The sequence below is a fragment of the Zingiber officinale genome, chromosome 8B (genome assembly GCF_018446385.1).
Source record: "Zingiber officinale cultivar Zhangliang chromosome 8B, Zo_v1.1, whole genome shotgun sequence".
In the NCBI taxonomy this organism is placed as follows: domain Eukaryota; kingdom Viridiplantae; phylum Streptophyta; class Magnoliopsida; order Zingiberales; family Zingiberaceae; genus Zingiber; species Zingiber officinale.
The window spans coordinates 98,965,749-98,983,552 of record NC_056001.1 but is presented as its reverse complement, the minus strand read 5'-3'; positions in this window follow the sequence as shown (position 1 = coordinate 98,983,552).

Genomic DNA, 17,804 nt, shown 5'->3' with positions numbered 1-17,804 from the left:
GGATGGCTGAGACGAGGGGAGTTCCTCAGTGTTGTAGTTGCGTCGCTCCCCATGATCCGACTTGTCTCTTCTTCAGATGGGTCGATCGACAATAGTCTATTACTCTCAAGCTCGGCTACTCCTTGTTGTTGGTTGCTACTCGGAAAGCCTATAGGTTCCACTGTACAAAAATTTTGTACAAAGATCTGAACCTTTTCCTAGCTACCATGTGTTCTTTTAAATTAAATTTTGGATCTCCTGCGGAACTTAACACGTTTGATCCAAAACTTAATCTATTTGTTCTTTTAGGTTTTGACTTGGATCTCCTGCGGAACTTAACACGTTCGACCCAAGTCTCCTTAAGTTATTAATTCCATTAAATATTAATTTCCATAAAAGGTTCCCAGTACTGACGTGGCGAGGCACATGGCCTTCTTGGATATGGGAGCAACTACCACCGACTAGACAAAACCTTTAATAGAAAGCTAATATTTAATTTCCTAAAATAACTTTAGGTTAACCAAAGAGAACAATCAAATCACAAGGAAAAGAAAGAAACAAAAGAACACAACTTGGAAAAACATATTCGAAATACTAGAACGTAAGCCTCTTGTATTTGGTATTATTTCCATAAATAACTAGCATGATGCGGAAATAGAAATTACTAGTTATACCTTGTAGAAAAACCTCTTGATCTTCTACCGTATTTCTCTTCTAACCTCGGACGTTGTGTGGGCAACGATCTACCAAGATGAGAAACCACCAACCACCTTCTTCTCCTCCAAGCAAGGTTCTGCCACAAAGGAAGAACTTTACCAAAGAAGAAAATCAAAATACTAACCAAGCTCCAAGAGATGCTAGCTTTCTCCTTCTTCTTCTTCTTCTCCAAGTAGTATCCGCCACCACAAGAACTCCAAGAAGAGATGAGTTCGGCCACCACAAGAGGAAGAGAGGGAGAGGGTAATGGCCGGCCACAACACCAAGGAAAAAGGGAGAGAAAACAATAGAGGTTGTATCTCATGAAGGCACCCCTACCCCTTCTTTTATATTCCTCGGCCTAGGCAAATTAGGAAATTTATTTACAATAAAATTTCCTTAATTTCCTTGACATGATTTATTTGAGAAAAATAAAATAAAATTTCCCAAATAAACTCTAATGGCCGGCCACATCAAGAGGAAGCAAATTGGACAAGTTTCAATCAACAATTAAAACTTTCCTTATTTGTTTCCGGAAATTTTAAAAAATAAAATTTCTCTTTAAAAATCTCTTCATGGTTAATAAAAGGAAATATCTATAATTTTAATTTTATTAACATGTGAATAATTTTAAAGAGAAAATAAAACATCTCTCCAATCTACAAATAAGGAAAGAGATCTAATCTCTTTCTTTAATCTTTTGTAAATCTTTTACAAGAGAGATATTTTAATTTTAATTCTCTTTTAAATTAAATCTTCCACATAATAATAAACATTAAAATTAAAATTTCTTTTTAATTAATTATGGCCGGCCCTACTAGCTTGGGTTCAAGCTAGGGCCGACCACCTTAAACCCAAGCTTAGGCCGGCCCTAGCTTGGTTCCCAAGCTAGCTTGGCCGGCCCCCTTTAGGTGGGTATAGAAGGTGGGTATATGTGGATATACTACTCTATAAATAAGAGGCTACGATAGGGACCGAGAGGAGGAATTGGTTTTGGTCTCCCGATAAAATTAAGCATCCCATGTTCGCCCCGAACACACAACTTAATTTTATCAATGATAATTCATTCCACTAGAGAACTATCATTGAACTACCGCACCAATCCCAAATTACATTTTTGGGCTCCTTCTTATTATGAGTGTGTTAGTCTCCCTGTGTTTAAGATATCGAATGTCCACTAATTAAGTGAGTTACTGACAACTCATTTAATTAATATCTAAGTCCAAGAGTAGTACCACTCAACCTTATTATCATGTTGGACTAAGTCCACCTGCAGGGTTTAACATGACAATCTTTATGAGCTCCTCTTGAGGACATTATCAACCTAGTATCACTAGGACACAGTTTCCTTCTATAATCAACAACACACACTATGAGTGATATCATTTCCCAATTTATCGGGTTTATTGATTCATCGAACTAAATCTCACCCATTGATAAATTAAAGAAATAAATATCAAACATATGTGCTTGTTATTATATTAGGATTAAGAGCACACACTTCCATAATAACTGAGGTCTTTGTTCCTTTATAAAGTCAGTATAAAAGGAACGACCTCAAATGGTCCTACTCAATACACTCTGAGTGTACTAGTGTAATTATATAGTCAAGATAAACTAATACCTAATTACACTACGACCTTCTAATGGTTTGTTCCTTTCCATTCTGGTCGTGAGCTACTGTTTATAATTTATAAGGTACTGATAACATCATCTTTTGTATGTGACACCACATACTATGTTATCTACAATATAAATTAAATGAACAACTACAAACAAATGTAGATAATTAGACCAAATGTGATTCTTTATTCATAATGAATGTTTACAAAGCTTAGGCTTTGGTATACACTCCAACAATCTCCCACTTATACTAATGACTAAGTCGCCATATCTTCTACCATACATCTGATTCCCATTCCTCCACATGCCGATCGAACTTTCGCCGGAAGGGCCTTAGTGAAAGGATCTGCCAGGTTATCCGCTGATGCAATCTTGGCGATGACAACTTCTCCTCGCTTCACGATATCTCGTATCAGGTGGTACTTGCGCTCTATATGTTTACTCGCCTTATGAGCTCGTGGTTCCTTCGAGTTTGCAACTGCACCGCTATTATCACAATAAATTGTGATGATCTTGGGCAAACCATGAATCACATCTAAGTCCATTAGAAAGTTCCTGAGCCATACTGCTTCTTTAGCTGCCTTAGAGGCTGCTACATACTCAGCTTCCATGGTTGAGTCTGATACGTATTTCTGCTTAACACTCCTCCATGAAATGGCTCCACCTCCTAAAGTAAACACATAGCCTGATGTAGACTTACTATTGTTCCTATCTGATTGGAAATCTGAATCCGTGTAATCCACAGGGAGCAAATCATCTGCTTGGTATACTAGCATATAATCCCTAGTCCTTCTCAGGTACTTTAATATATGCTTTACCGCAGTCCAATGTCCTTGTCCAGGGTTACTCTGATATCTGCTGACCATGCCTACGGCAAAATAGATATCAGGTCTCGTACATAGCATTGCATACATTAGGCTTCCTACAGCCGAAGCATAAGGAACTGCTTTCATGTCCTCTATCTCTTTTGATGTCTTTGGAGACATCTCTTTAGATAGAGCTACTCCATGTCTAAAAGGTAAGAAACCTTTCTTGGAATCCTGCATGCTAAAACGAGCAAGGATTGTATCTATATATGAAGCTTGGGATAGACACAACATTCTTTTCTTGCGATCCCTTATAACTTTGATCCCAAGAATGTGTGCACATTCTCCTAAGTCCTTCATATCAAATTATTTGGACAACCATACCCTTACGTCTGATAATACCTTGACATTGTTGCCAATTAACAAAATATCATCTACGTATAGTACAAGAAATACCACCACGTTTCCGTTACACTTCTTATATACACAAGACTCATCCGGACTTTGAATAAATCCATATGACTGGATTACTTCATTAAACCGGATGTTCCAAGACCTTGAAGCTTGCTTCAGTCCATAAATGGACCGATTGAGCTTGCACACTAGATGCTCTTTGCCTTTTTCAATGAACCCTTCTGGTTGCTTATGGATGTTCTCTTCAAGACTTCCATTAAGGAAAGCTGTCTTGACATCCATTTGCCAAATCTCATAATCCATATGAGCAGCAATGGATAAGAGTATCCGGATAGACTTAAGCATGGCTACCGGTGAAAAGGTTTCCTCATAATCGATTTCCTCTTTCCGAGTGTACCCTTTCGCAACAAGCCTAGCTTTGAAGGTTTCTACCTTCCCGTCTCCCTCTTTTCCTTTTGTAGATCCACTTGCATCCAACGGCTTTTACACCATCGGTGGTTCTACAAGCTCCGACCTTATTAGAGTACATGGACTCTATTTGAATTCATTGCCTTTTGCCAAGATCGCATCTATATCTTGGAGTGCTTCATCATATGACCGGGATCAGGTTCATGTTTACCCGGATCAAGTCCAAGACTCTCCCAAAACATGAATCTTTCAGTGCCTCACAACCCTCCCACTACGACGAGGCACCGTCTGTGGTTGTGTATCATGTGTGACACGTGTTGCGCTCTTGTGGTACTTCATCTTGTCTTGTGGTACTGAAGTAGACATGTCCTCTCAAGTTCTTCTAAAACGACTTTACTATCGGGCTTGTGATCCATTATATAGTCTTCAAAACGGGCATTGGTGCTAACAATGACCTTCGGTCTTTAGGACTATAAAATAAACCACCTTTCGTTCCTTTGGGATATCCTACAAACACGCGAACTTCAGTACGAGATTCTAACTTATCAGGATCACATGTGCTGGACTACCCCAAATCCGAATATGTCTTAGACTGGGTTTTCGCCCATTCCACAATTCTATGGGAGTAGAAGAAACTGATTTAGAAGGTACTAAGTTCAGAACGTATACTGCTGTTTCCAGAGCATATCCCCAAAATGAATTTGGTAATTCTGAATAACTCATCATCGATCTAACCATCTCCATAAGAGTCCTATTCCTTCGTTCTGCTACACTATTCTGTTGGGGTGTTCTAGGTGCAGACAATTGGGATTGAATCCCCGCCTCTGATAAGTAATTCCTAAACTCTCCTAAGAGGTATTCGCCACCACGATCAGATCGTAGTGTCTTGATACTTTTACCTAATCGTTTCTCCACATCAGCCTTGTATTCTTTGAACTTGTCAAAGCATTCGGACTTGCGGCGCATTAGGTAAATGTATCCATATCTTGAATAATCATCTATGAAAGAGACAAAATATTCAAAACCTCCTCTTGCCTGGACAGACATAGGACCACACAAATCAGAGTGAACCAACTCTAACACTTCTTTGGCTCTATACCCCTTGGCCTTGAACGCCCTCTTGGTCATTTTACCTTCTAAGCAAGATTCACAAGTTGGAAAATTTTCCAACTCTAATGAACTTAAAAGTCCATCGGCTATAAGCCTCTGAATCCTACTTAAGTTAATATGACCAAGCCTTAGATGCCAAAGATATGCTTGGTTCATTTCTGAAGGTTCTTTTCTCTTATTAGAATTAGAAGATGAATTATAAATTTCCATGTTTTGCTTTGTGGAAGAATTTGGATTTAAAATATACAAATTGCCAACTAATGCACCAGAACAGATAATCACTTTATTTCTTTTAATAACTACATCGTTACTGAAAGAAACTGAATATCCATCTAAAAATAGTTTAGAAACTGAAATTAAATTCTTTCTAAAACTGGGTACATAAAGACAATTTCTTAAAACCAAATTTCTATTTCTACTAAAAGATAAGTAGACGTCTCCCATTGCAATAGCTGCCACCTTAGTAGCATTGCCCATGTAGACAGTAATCTCCCCTTCAGATAGTCGTCGGGTTTCCTGGAACCCCTGCAAGGAATTGCAGACATGATCGGTGGCTCCCGTATCTACACACCAGGTGCTGGTAGATAACACCGCTAAACATGTTTCAACAACTAGAGTATGAGATATACCTTTGTTTTGGTTCTTACGAGGACAGTCTGCCCTGCCTGCTTGCGGATGAAGCACTTGCCCTTCGGCTTCTATTCCAACTTTAAATCCCGTACTCGAGATTTATTCACTTTCTTTGTTGAACCAGTTTGTTTCTTCTTCTTCTTACCTTCGGTTTAGAAGTAGAACCATTTTCGATATAGTGAATTTGAGCATTGTGACGAAATAACCCTTCTGCAGGTCAGTAGTTTCCCTAATGAATAAATCCTTTTATTCATATTATAGTTCAGTGGCTCAAAACTTCTAGGTAGGGTTTGGAGGATCATATCGATCTGGGTTTCCCATCAATTTCTCCTCCAAGGATCAGTATTTCGTTCGGATAAGCCATCATGTTTAGGATATGATCCTTTACAGGAGTACCCTCTTGCATGGTGGCTGTCATTATCTTTCTCATAGCTTCTTGTCTAGAAGCCCTATCCTGATGACCAAAGAGTTCCTTGAGATTGTTCATAATATCATAAGCTGTTGGTAAATCTTTATGCTGATGTTGCAATACATTTGACATTGAAGCCAAAATGTAACACCGCGCCATCTCATCCGCTTTTACCCATTTCCTATGATATTCAATCTCCTCTTGGGTAGATTCACCAATGGGTGCATCAGGGCAATGTTCATACAATAGCTTTCAGCAGTCAGAACAATATCCAGGTTTCTTTTCCAATCTATGTAATTTGGTCCAGTAAGTCTATTTTGTTGAAGTATGATGGACAGTGGGTTGAAAGTCATCCTAAGAATCACAAATAACTTTTGGTCAGAACTCTAAATTTAGAATAATATTGATTCCTCAAACAATACTATTTTAAATTAACCAACACCTTAAAACACCGTGAATTTTGTATGCCACGTTAGTGTGGACGTATACAAATTCATCATTTGTAAAAGGAGGGTTTTAACCCATTAATTTTATTATCTTGTCAATCTAACTTTTTGACAAATAAAATTAATAGTTGGTATTATTTGGTCACACAAATAATAGCAGTGACTCCGTTGGGGAGGATACTATTAGATGTGTCTAAGTGTACACCATTACTTGACACTAAGTCCATTAATAAGATTATGCCCCTTCCGTTGGGGAAGATCACACGCTCTTAATTAACTTCCTATAGTCATCCAAAAATGGAAGTCTGTTCTAGTGATCCGCAAACAAGCTCATCCGTTATGGAGGAAGGCACTCAGAGCCAACAAGCTTGTTTGCATCACTTACAAACCAGTAATGGAGACCATGGGATTTACTTAAAAATCCCTCTCCCACTTAGTTATTTATAATTGAGGAATTTTAACTATGCTAGCCTACTAAACTTGTAAACTAACATGCACACACAGCACAATATAAAAGCAATAAATAGAAAATCTAATTTTCAACTATTATGGCTTTTATCTTTAATTGTCCTCCGTGTGTTGTCATCCCAAGCTGCTGCCATATTTGGCCACCGCCACCGGGTCTAGCTGTCGCATCCATCTTGCTCCTAGTTCCGCTGCGCCTCTGGTCCTTAGAAGGTTCCACGCTTTGCAAGATTCGATCCGCGACATAAATAGAATTTTACATTTTGATCCTATATTCCATAAAAGGAATGTACATGTATCTAGATCAAAAATAAAATCCTAATAAAAACTAAATACAGCTCCTGCTGTATTTTAATACAATCATGCACACACATAAAAATGCCCTTGACATGTCCAAGGGTCCAATCACACACATAATTAACTAAAAGCCATAATAGTTGGATCCTGCATCCATAGAGTTAGCACATCCTACTATTAACCTGCCTAAATTATGTATGACATGTGCATAATTAAACTAAATACCAAATACACAGAGGCAAAACCCTAGCTCTGATACCAATTGTTGGTTGCTACTCGGAAAGCCTATAGGTTCCACTGTACAAAAATTTTGTACAAAGATCTGAACCTTTTCCTAGCTACCATGTGTTCTTTTAAATTAAATTTTGGATCTCCTGCGGAACTTAACACGTTTGATCCAAAACTTAATCTATTTGTTCTTTTAGGTTTTGACTTGGATCTCCTGCGGAACTTAACACGTTCGACCCAAGTCTCCTTAAGTTATTAATTCCATTAAATATTAATTTCCATAAAAGGTTCCCAGTACTGACGTGGCGAGGCACATGGCCTTCTTGGATATGGGAGCAACCACCACCGACTAGACAAAACCTTTAATAGAAAGCTAATATTTAATTTCCTAAAATAACTTTAGGTTAACCAAAGAGAACAATCAAATCACAAGGAAAAGAAAGAAACAAAAGAACACAACTTCGAAAAAACATATTCGAAATACTAGAACGTAAGCCTCTTGTATTTGGTATTATTTCCATAAATAACTAGCATGATGCGGAAATAGAAATTACTAGTTATACCTTGTAGAAAAACCTCTTGATCTTCTACCGTATTCCTCTTCTAACCTCGGACGTTGTGTGGGCAACGATCTACCAAGATGAGAAACCACCAACCACCTTCTTCTCCTCCAAGCAAGGTTCGGCCACAAAGGAAGAACTTTACCAAAGAAGAAAATCAAAATACTAACCAAGCTCCAAGAGATGCTAGCTTTCTCTCCTTCTTCTTCTTCTTCTCCGAGTAGTATCCGGCCACCACAAGAACTCCAAGGGAGAGGGAGAGGTTCGGCCACCACAAGAGGAAGAGAAGGAGATGATGGCCGGCCACACCAAGGAACAAAAGAGGGAGAGGAATAATAGATGTTGTGTCTCATGAAGGCACCCTCACCCCTTCTTTTATATTCCTTGGCCTAGGCAAATTAGGAAATTTATTTACAATAAAATTTCCTTAATTTCCTTGACATGATTTATTTGAGAAAATAAAATAAAATTTCCCAAATAAACTCTAATGGCCGGCCACATCAAGAGGAAGCAAATTGGACAAGTTTCAATCAACAATTAAAACTTTCCTTATTTGTTTCCGGAAATTTTAAAAAATAAAATTTCTCTTTAAAAATCTCTTCATGGTTAATAAAAGGAAATATCTATAATTTTAATTTTATTAACATGTGAATAATTTTAAAGAGAAAATAAAATATCTCTCCAATCTACAAATAAGGAAAGAGATCTAATCTCTTTCTTTAATCTTTTGTAAATCTTTTACAAGAGAGATATTTTAATTTTAATTCTCTTTTAAATTAAATCTTCCATATAATAATAAACATTAAAATTAAATTTTCTTTTTAATTAATTATGGCCGGCCCTACTAGCTTGGGTTCAAGCTAGGGCCGGCCACCTTAAAACCAAGCTTAGGCCGGCCCTAGCTTGGTTCCCAAGCTAGCTTGGCCGGCCCCCTTTAGGTGGGTATAGAAGGTGGGTATATGTGGGTATAGTACTCTATAAATAAGAGGCTACGATAGGGACCGAGAGGAGGAATTGGTTTTGGTCTCCCGATAAAATTAAGCATCCCGTGTTCGCCCCGAACACACAACTTAATTTTATCAATGATAATTCATTCCACTAGAGAACTATCATTGAACTACCGCACCAATCCCAAATTACATTTTTGGGCTCCTTCTTATTATGAGTGTGTTAGTCTCCCTGTGTTTAAGATATCGAATGTCCACTAATTAAGTGAGTTACTGACAACTCATTTAATTAATATCTAAGTCCAAGAGTAGTACCACTCAACCTTATTATCATGTCGGACTAAGTCCACCTGCAGGGTTTAACATGACAATCTTTATGAGCTCCTCTTGAGGACATTATCAACCTAGTATCACTAGGACACAGTTTCCTTCTATAATCAACAACACACACTATGAGTGATATCATTTCCCAATTTATCGGGTTTATTGATTCATCGAACTAAATCTCACCCATTGATAAATTAAAGAAATAAATATCAAACATATGTGCTTGTTATTATATTAGGATTAAGAGCACACACTTCCATAATAACTGAGGTCTTTGTTCCTTTATAAAGTCAGTATAAAAGGAACGACCTCAAATGGTCCTACTCAATACACTCTGAGTGTACTAGTGTAATTATATAGTCAAGATAAACTAATACCTAATTACACTACGACATTCTAATGGTTTGTTCCTTTCCATTCTGGTCGTGAGCTACTGTTTATAATTTATAAGGTACTGATAACATCATCTTTTGTATGTGACACCACATACTATGTTATCTACAATATAAATTAAATGAACAACTACAAACAAATGTAGATAATTAGACCAAATGTGATTCTTTATTCATAATGAATGTTTACAAAGCTTAGGCTTTCAGTATACACTCCAACACTTGTGTCACCCCCTGAGGGTATACTTGTTTACCAAACCGGATGGTATCCCCTAGTGACAATATAAGACATATGATATCGAACTTAAATCAAGCAAAATAACACACTAATGTAATAAAATCAATTAGATAAAAATGTCAATATGTGTATGTATACATGTGCATGTGAACATATTAAACTAATCAAAAGCATAACCAATGACATAATTATTCAATACAAAAATAAAACCAAACTACAAGTAGCGGAAAAATAGACCAAACAACTTGAAAAGAAATCTAAACTCAAGTGGGACTGGCAGCCAGGATCTATAAGTGACACGACAAATCCTCTACCTGCTAACCTAGAGATAGAAGAAAAAATAAGGGGTAGTGAGTACAACAACTCAGTGGGTATAAGAAGATAGTACATGATATTATATATATCAGAGGATTAAAGGATACAATCTCAGGTAATAATACTTACTACAAAAGTAAGAGTACCTACATAAAATCATCTACTAAACAAATAAAACCCACAACAAAATCATTCACTAACATTCCCACCAAGTATAGCCAATAAATCGGGAGTACATACAGTACATCCAAAAATCACCTGCATAAACTCAGCACATAGTAAGCATATAACAAACATATAATAAGTCTTGACTGCACGCAACAACATGCTACCACTAATAGGTCTCGTGGGCAGTTAGGGTATCCATTATCTATGGATGATAACACACACTACTATCATTCAATCCATTGGCAGATGGATTTGTTAGGATGTATACTAAAAGCCTAGCTTTTGTATAAACATTTATAAGAATCACATTAGTCAAATGTCTACATTTTTACTAAGTGTAGTTATCCATTTAATTTATATTGAAGATAACATGGTGTGAGGAGACACACAGAAGATCATGTTATCAGTTCCTTATAAATTATAAATAGTAGCTCACAACCAAGATGGAATGGGACAAACCATTGGAGTGGTTGTAGTGTAATTTGGTATTAGTTCATCTTGACTATAAAATTATACTAGTATACTATGAGTGTATTGAGTAGGACCATTTGAGGTAGTTTCTTTTATACTGAATACATAAAAGAACAAAAACCTCTGTTATTATGGAAGTGCGTACTCTTAATCATGATATAATAACAAGCACGTATACTTAATATTTATTTCTTTAATTTATCAAAGGGTGTGATTTATATCGTTAAATCAATATGCCCGATAAGTTGGGAAATGATATTGTTTATATGGTGTGTTGTTGATTATAGAATGAAACTATGTCCTAGTAATCTAGGTTGATGATGTCCCCTTGAGGAGCTCATAAGGATTGTCATGTAAACCCTGCAGGTGGACCTAGTCTAGCATGACAATGAAATTGAGTGGTACTACTCTTGGAGCTAGATATTAATTAAGTGAGTTGTCAGTGACTCATTTAATTAGTGCGCATTCAATATCTTAAACACAGGGAGATTAATGCACTCGTAATAAGAAGGAACCCATAATGTAATTTGGGATTGGTGTGGTAGTTCAATAATAACTCTTTAGTGGTATGAGTTATTGTTGATGAACTTGAGTTGGGTGTTCGGGGCGAACACAGTAAGCTTAAGCTCATCGGGAGACCAAAATCAATTTCTCCTCTCGGTCCCTGTTGTAGCCTCTATAAAATCTTGTATCCACTAAGTCCACTTCTTATCCAAGTAATGGGTCGGACACAACCTTGCTTGGAGCAAGAGGGTCAGCCAAGTATAGGCTTGGAGCTCAAGAAGTGGTCGGCCAAATCATGCTTGGTATCCAAGCATGGGGTCGGCCACATAGGATTAAAGGAGATTTTAATTTTTGTTAAAATTTTTCCTTTTATAGTCATTCATGAAAGGGATTTAAAAGAGAAACTTTATTTTTAAAATTTCCTTTTATAGTCATCCTCATGGTTTTAAAAAGAGAGTTTTAGATTTTAAAATCTTTCCTTTTATAACTATCTACAAAAGATTAAAGAGAGATTTTAATTTTGTTAAAATCTTTCCTTATTTGTAGTTGTCTATAATGTTTAAAAGAAAGATTTTAATTTTTGATAAAACTTTCCTTTTATGTAACCATGATTTAAAAAAGAGAAGTTTTAATTAATCTTTCCTTTTTTGTAGTTGTCTACATGTTTTAAAAGAGAGATTAATTTTTAAAACTTTCCTTTATTGCTATGTACAATAGGAAATTTAAAATGAGAGATTTTAATTGTTATTAAAATTTCCTTTTTTAGAGGGAGGCCACAAACAAGGAAGTTTTAATTATGTTTAAAACTTTCCCTTTTGTAAACATCATGGTTTAAAAGGAAGCTTTAATTTTTTGCTGTAATTTTTTTTTCCTTTTTAGTATACCATGATGTGGCTGGCCATAAGAAGATTAAAAGTAAGTTTTAATTACACTTTCCTTTTTTACCAAGACCAAGAATTATAAAAGAGGGGGAGAGGGTGCCTCATCAACTAGACAACCTATTCTTATTTCCTCTCTATTTCCTTGGTGGCCGGCCATGCTCCCTTCCTTTCTTCTTTCTTGTAGCCGGCGGCACCACCTTCATCTTGTCACCTCTTTTGCTTCCTTAGGGCCGGCGGCATCGAGGGTTGCTATATCCTTGTGGTCGGTTGCTTGGAGAGGAAGAAGAAGAAGAGGAGAAGCACTTGGTGGTCGGTTGCTTGAAGGAGAAGAAGAACAAGGAACTTTCTTATTTTGGCATCCCTTGATGGCTCAAGAGTCTTGGGGAAGAAGAAGTAGTCCCAGTGGAATTCATCTTGGTAGATCACCGCCCACACGATGTCCAAGAAGAGGTGACAAATACAACAGAAGATCAAGAGGTCTTTAGCTACAAAGAAAGGTATAACTAGTTGTCTTATTCCGCATCATACTAGTTTTCTTTGTATAGATTTTGAAATACCAAACACAAGAGGCTATCAGTTTTAGGCAATCGATTTTATGTTTCGATTTTGTGTTTCTTTTATTTTTCGATCTTGTTATTCGATTGTTCTTAGTGGTTAAACCTAGGGTTACTATAAGGAGATTAAATATTGAATTTCGTTGAAAGACTTTGTCTAGGAAGTGGTGGATGATCTCATATCCAAGAAGGCCTAGTGCCTCGCTATGTTTAACCTGGAAGCCGATCTTTGAAATAAATATTTAATCAACTTTGTAACATGGGTACATTTGGATTAATAATGTTAAGCATCGTTTGTGATCCAAGTCAAAACCTCTAAGAACAGATAAGTTGAACTTGGAATCAATAATGTTAAGTTCTGTTTACGATTCCAAGTTTAATTTCTAAAGAACACAATAGGTTGTTAGGAAAGGTTCGACATTTATACAAAATTTTTGTACAGTGGAACCAGTACGATATTCCGAGTAGCAACCAACAAGATTGAGGTAGCTATCTAGCTCCTCAAGCACATAAATGTCATTATCTGTGGGCAACAATATATGCTACCACTACCTGGTCTAGTGGGTAGATAGGACGTGTATCTATCTACTGCGGGTGATAATACACGTTACCACTATCTGACCTAGTGGGTAATTCAAAGGTAAATGCATATACACAATAATAACCAAACTAGCTGAAATAATCACATCCAAAGGTAAAGCTCTATAATCTGTATTATGATACGACAAACGTGTTGGAACCCCAGGTTGTTTTAATGTGATTAAACAAGTTAAGTTAGGTCATGTGGTGTTTTGATCCCTATGTCTAAGTGTGCAGGAGCTTAGTGTTGGTGCAACATCCCTCAGGTCAAGGTTGACCTGGTTAACCAAGCTGAGTCTTGGTTTGGGTTTAGATGTTTGACAATAAGATATTGATCGAAGAAGAGTCAAGTAGGTCAAGGTTGACCGGATACTTGACTGGGAAGTCCTAACTGGCATGTTAGGCAGATTGAAAATCCTGGTGAGTGAAGCTAGGTGAAAATCCTGGTGAGTGAAGCCAGGTGAAAGTCCTAGTGAGTGAAGCTAGGCAGAAGGAAAATCCTGGTGAGTGAAGCCAGGTGAAAGTCCTAGTGAGTGAAGCTAGGTGAAAATCCTGGTGAGTGAAGCCAGGTGAAAGTCCTAGTGAGTGAAGCTAGGCAGATGGAAAATCCTGGTGAGTGAAGCCAGGTGAAAGTCCTAGTGAGTGAAGCTAGGCAGATGGAAAACCCTAGTGAGTGAAGCTAGGTGAAAGTCCTGGTGAGTGAAGCCAGGTGAAAGTCCTAGTGAGTGAAGCTAGGCAGATGGAAAACCCTAGTGAGTGAAGCTAGGCAAGGAAGGAAATCCAGATGGATCAAGAATGATCGGACATCTGGTGTTGGGAAGTCCAAGTAGGTCAAAGGATTGACTGGATACTTGGCAAGGAAGGAAGTCCAGATGGGTCAAGGTTGACCAGACATCTGGTGGAAGTCCAAGTAGGTCAAAGGATTGACTGGATACTTGGCAAGGAAGGAAGTCCAGATGGGTCAAGGTTGACCAGACATCTGGTGGAAGTCCAAGTAGGTCAATGGAGTGACCGGATACTTGGCACGACGAGTAAAAGTCCAAGTGGGTCAAAGGGAGTGACCGGACACTTGGTGGGGAGTCCTAGCAGGTCAAGGGAGTGACCAGATGCGAGGCATGATGTACCAACAGGTCAAGGTTGACCGGATGTTGGTTAGGGAGGTTTGGGACTTGGTTTTGGGCAAAATAGCGTCGGATCGATCCGTGGATCGATCAGGTGGATCGATCGGTGGATCGATCCGCATTCTTCCAGAAGCTCGGATCGATCCGTGATCGATCAGGTCCCGATCGATCACCGATCGATCGGGCGATCTTGCCGCGATAGCGCCGGATCGATCCGTGGATCGATCCAGCGCTTCTCGACAGGAGCTCGGATCGATCCGTGGATCGATCCAGCCTCCCGATCGATTCGAACATTCGAATCGATCGGGATCCACCGCTGCGTCGGGTTTAAAGCCGCAGGCGAGCGTGGTCTTCGCATCTCTTCACGAGCTCTTCTCGATTCATTCCAGCTCCTCCACAGCTCTCTACAAGCACGTGATCGCCAGTTCTTGAAGGTTCTTGGAGGCTTTCCAAGTCAAGAGGCGGATCTATTGCAAGAGGAAGAAGTTAGGGTTAGGGTTTTTACTGCACATCTTGTAAGCTTTTGCTTAACTTGTATTTCCCTTTCTTCTTCTTGTATTGAGAGTGTTGTAGGGCTTCTCCGCCTTTGGTAGTTACCATAAAGGAGTGTTATTCATAGTGGAGGGTGTGTGCGTTGGTGTGGATCCTTGGATTAGTCACCTCTTGTGAGGTGGATACCAAGTAAAATCCTAGTGTTAGCGTGCTTGTGTTTGTTTCTGTATTTTCCGCTGCACATCCAAGAAGAAACAAGCAACGCCCAGCAACGAAGCGCACCGAGCGAATGCGACGAGCTATTCACCCCCCTCTAGCTACTTTTGGTCCTAACAAGTGGTATCAGAGCGAGGCCGCTCTTCACCGGAATCATCGCCGGAAGGGTCAAGCATAACAAGAAAAGCTAGAGGGTGAAGAAGTTGGAGCAAATTCTTCAAGTTCAAGACTTTATCAAGCTCAACTTCAAGATGCAATTCCAAGATGGACTTGGATTTGACACAAGGGTGGCTCCACCATACACTTCTACGAGTTTCGATTCTTGGAAATCAAGAATCGAAAATTTTCTTATGATGGAGATAGAGCAATGGTTTGCTCTAATGGAAGGCTTCAAGGCTCCAAGAAATTCAAAGGGCAAAGTACTTAAGAGGAGCAAGTGGAGCCAAGACCAAATCCAAAGGTGCGAGGCCAATGACAAAGTGACCAAGCTTTTGGTCAATTTATTGCCAAGCACCATCCTTTGCAAAATTGGAGAGTTTGAAGATGCAAAGGAGCTATGGAGCAAATTGGCCAAGCTTCATGAAGAGATCCCCTCCACTGTACAAGATCATGAAGAATCCAGAGAGGGTGACTCTTTGGAGCAAGACCAAGAGGAGGACTCCGAGGTTGAGAGATGCTCAACCTCCGAAGAAGAGGAAATCCAAGAAACTTCATCCTCAAGGGAATGCAACGAAGGGAACAAGGAGGGAGCATACTCCTTGTTTCATGTTCAAGATGATGAAGTCTCCACCTCTAGGATTGAGGGGGAGCAATCCTTGGTGACACCGGATCAAGAAGAAGGAGAAGCTTCTACATCCAGGTCAAGAGAAGAAGAGGAGGAAGAAGCTTATACCTCCACAAGTCAAGAAAAATCAAATGGAGGAGAATCAAGGTCCGATCAAGAGGAAGCTTCTACCTCCGGATCCAAAGAAAAAGATGCCACCCCTACAAGCAAAGGTATAAATATTTCAATTAATAATAAAAATCATATTATATGCTTTGAATGTAGGGAACATGGGCACTACAAGAGCAAGTGCCCTAAATTAGCCAAGAAGAAGGGCCAAGTGGCACAAAAGGGCAAGGTGAAGCCCAAGGAGACCATCCCCAACACAAAGAAGAGCAAGGAGCATATTATATGCTTCTCTTGCAATCAAAAGGGGCATTACCGGAGTCAATGCCTCAAGGGGAAGAAGATGGTCAAGGCTCAAGGAGGCATTAGTCAAGGGGGAGCCTCCAAGGTAAAGAAGAAGGTAACATTTATTGAGCCTACTCCTTTAAATTATGGTAAAAAGCATGATAGTTCTAATTTTTATCATTTTAATGCGATTTACCATAAGAATAGGAAGCATGAGGGCTTTAAGGAAAAGCATGTGGCCCTACATGCCAAAACTACTACACCTAAGGTTAGAAATGTAGGTAAAAATCTAGGCAATAATTCTAAGGATTTTAGATACAAGCCTAGAAACCAAAATGCTCATGGACTTAATGAAAACCCAAAATCTAAGGATTTAATGATAGAAAATCAAGTCTTGAGGTCAAGACTTGATAAAATGGAAAAGACCCTAAAAAGGATGGAAAATATCCTATTAAGGCAAAATGAGCATAACTTAGGGTTAGGAAAATCAAAGCCATCCAATAGCCATAGAGGTTTGGGATACAAACCAAAGGCTAAGAAGGATGTGCTTAGTTATCATAGGGTTCCATATAGTTATGGAACAAACCCTAGGTCTAGTGGGCAAGTCAAAAATACTAGGGAAGTCATCCCTAAGAGTATTTTTGTAACCAAAGTGACTAAGACTTCTAAGAAGTCTAAGAAAGTCACTAACAAGGTCACAAGGGAGGCTATCCCTAGGGTTGACCTAGAAAATGTGACCAAGGCTTCTAAGAAGCCCAACAAGGTCACTAGGAAGGTATCTAGGGAAGTTATCCCTAGTGAGTACCTAGAGCACCCAAGGAGCACCAATAGGTGTTGGGTTCCTAGGAGCATTTTCTCTACCCCATAAATGGGTTAGAGAGTGTCAACTCCGATTAGAAGGGTAGTTAACCCAACTTTGAGGAAATTGACACTCAAGGAGCATTTTCAAGGTTTTTGTTAACCTTTGAAAATGAAATGGGACTATTATTTACTCCTTGAAAGAGTAAAATGTGCCTAGTGGTGAAAAAGTGATTTAATCTTTAAATGGCACATATTGGGAAATTCATAAGAACTACCAAGTTGTGATTTTGGTATGTTCTTAGAAAATTTAAGGCAATCCGGGCCTTAATTTAAAAGTGCTACTCTTGTGGAAAAATGAAATATGCCAACATTTGAGGATATGCTTAATTTCGACTGGCATAAATTAATCAAGGGAATTAGAAATGCCAATTTAGGCTTTGACATTTTCTTGAAGCACTTTAGGGCAATCTAGGTTTAAGTTGTAAGTTTAGCTAAGGTTTTAAGGATACTTAGATAGTTAATCTAGGTATATTTTATTTATGCTAAATCTTGC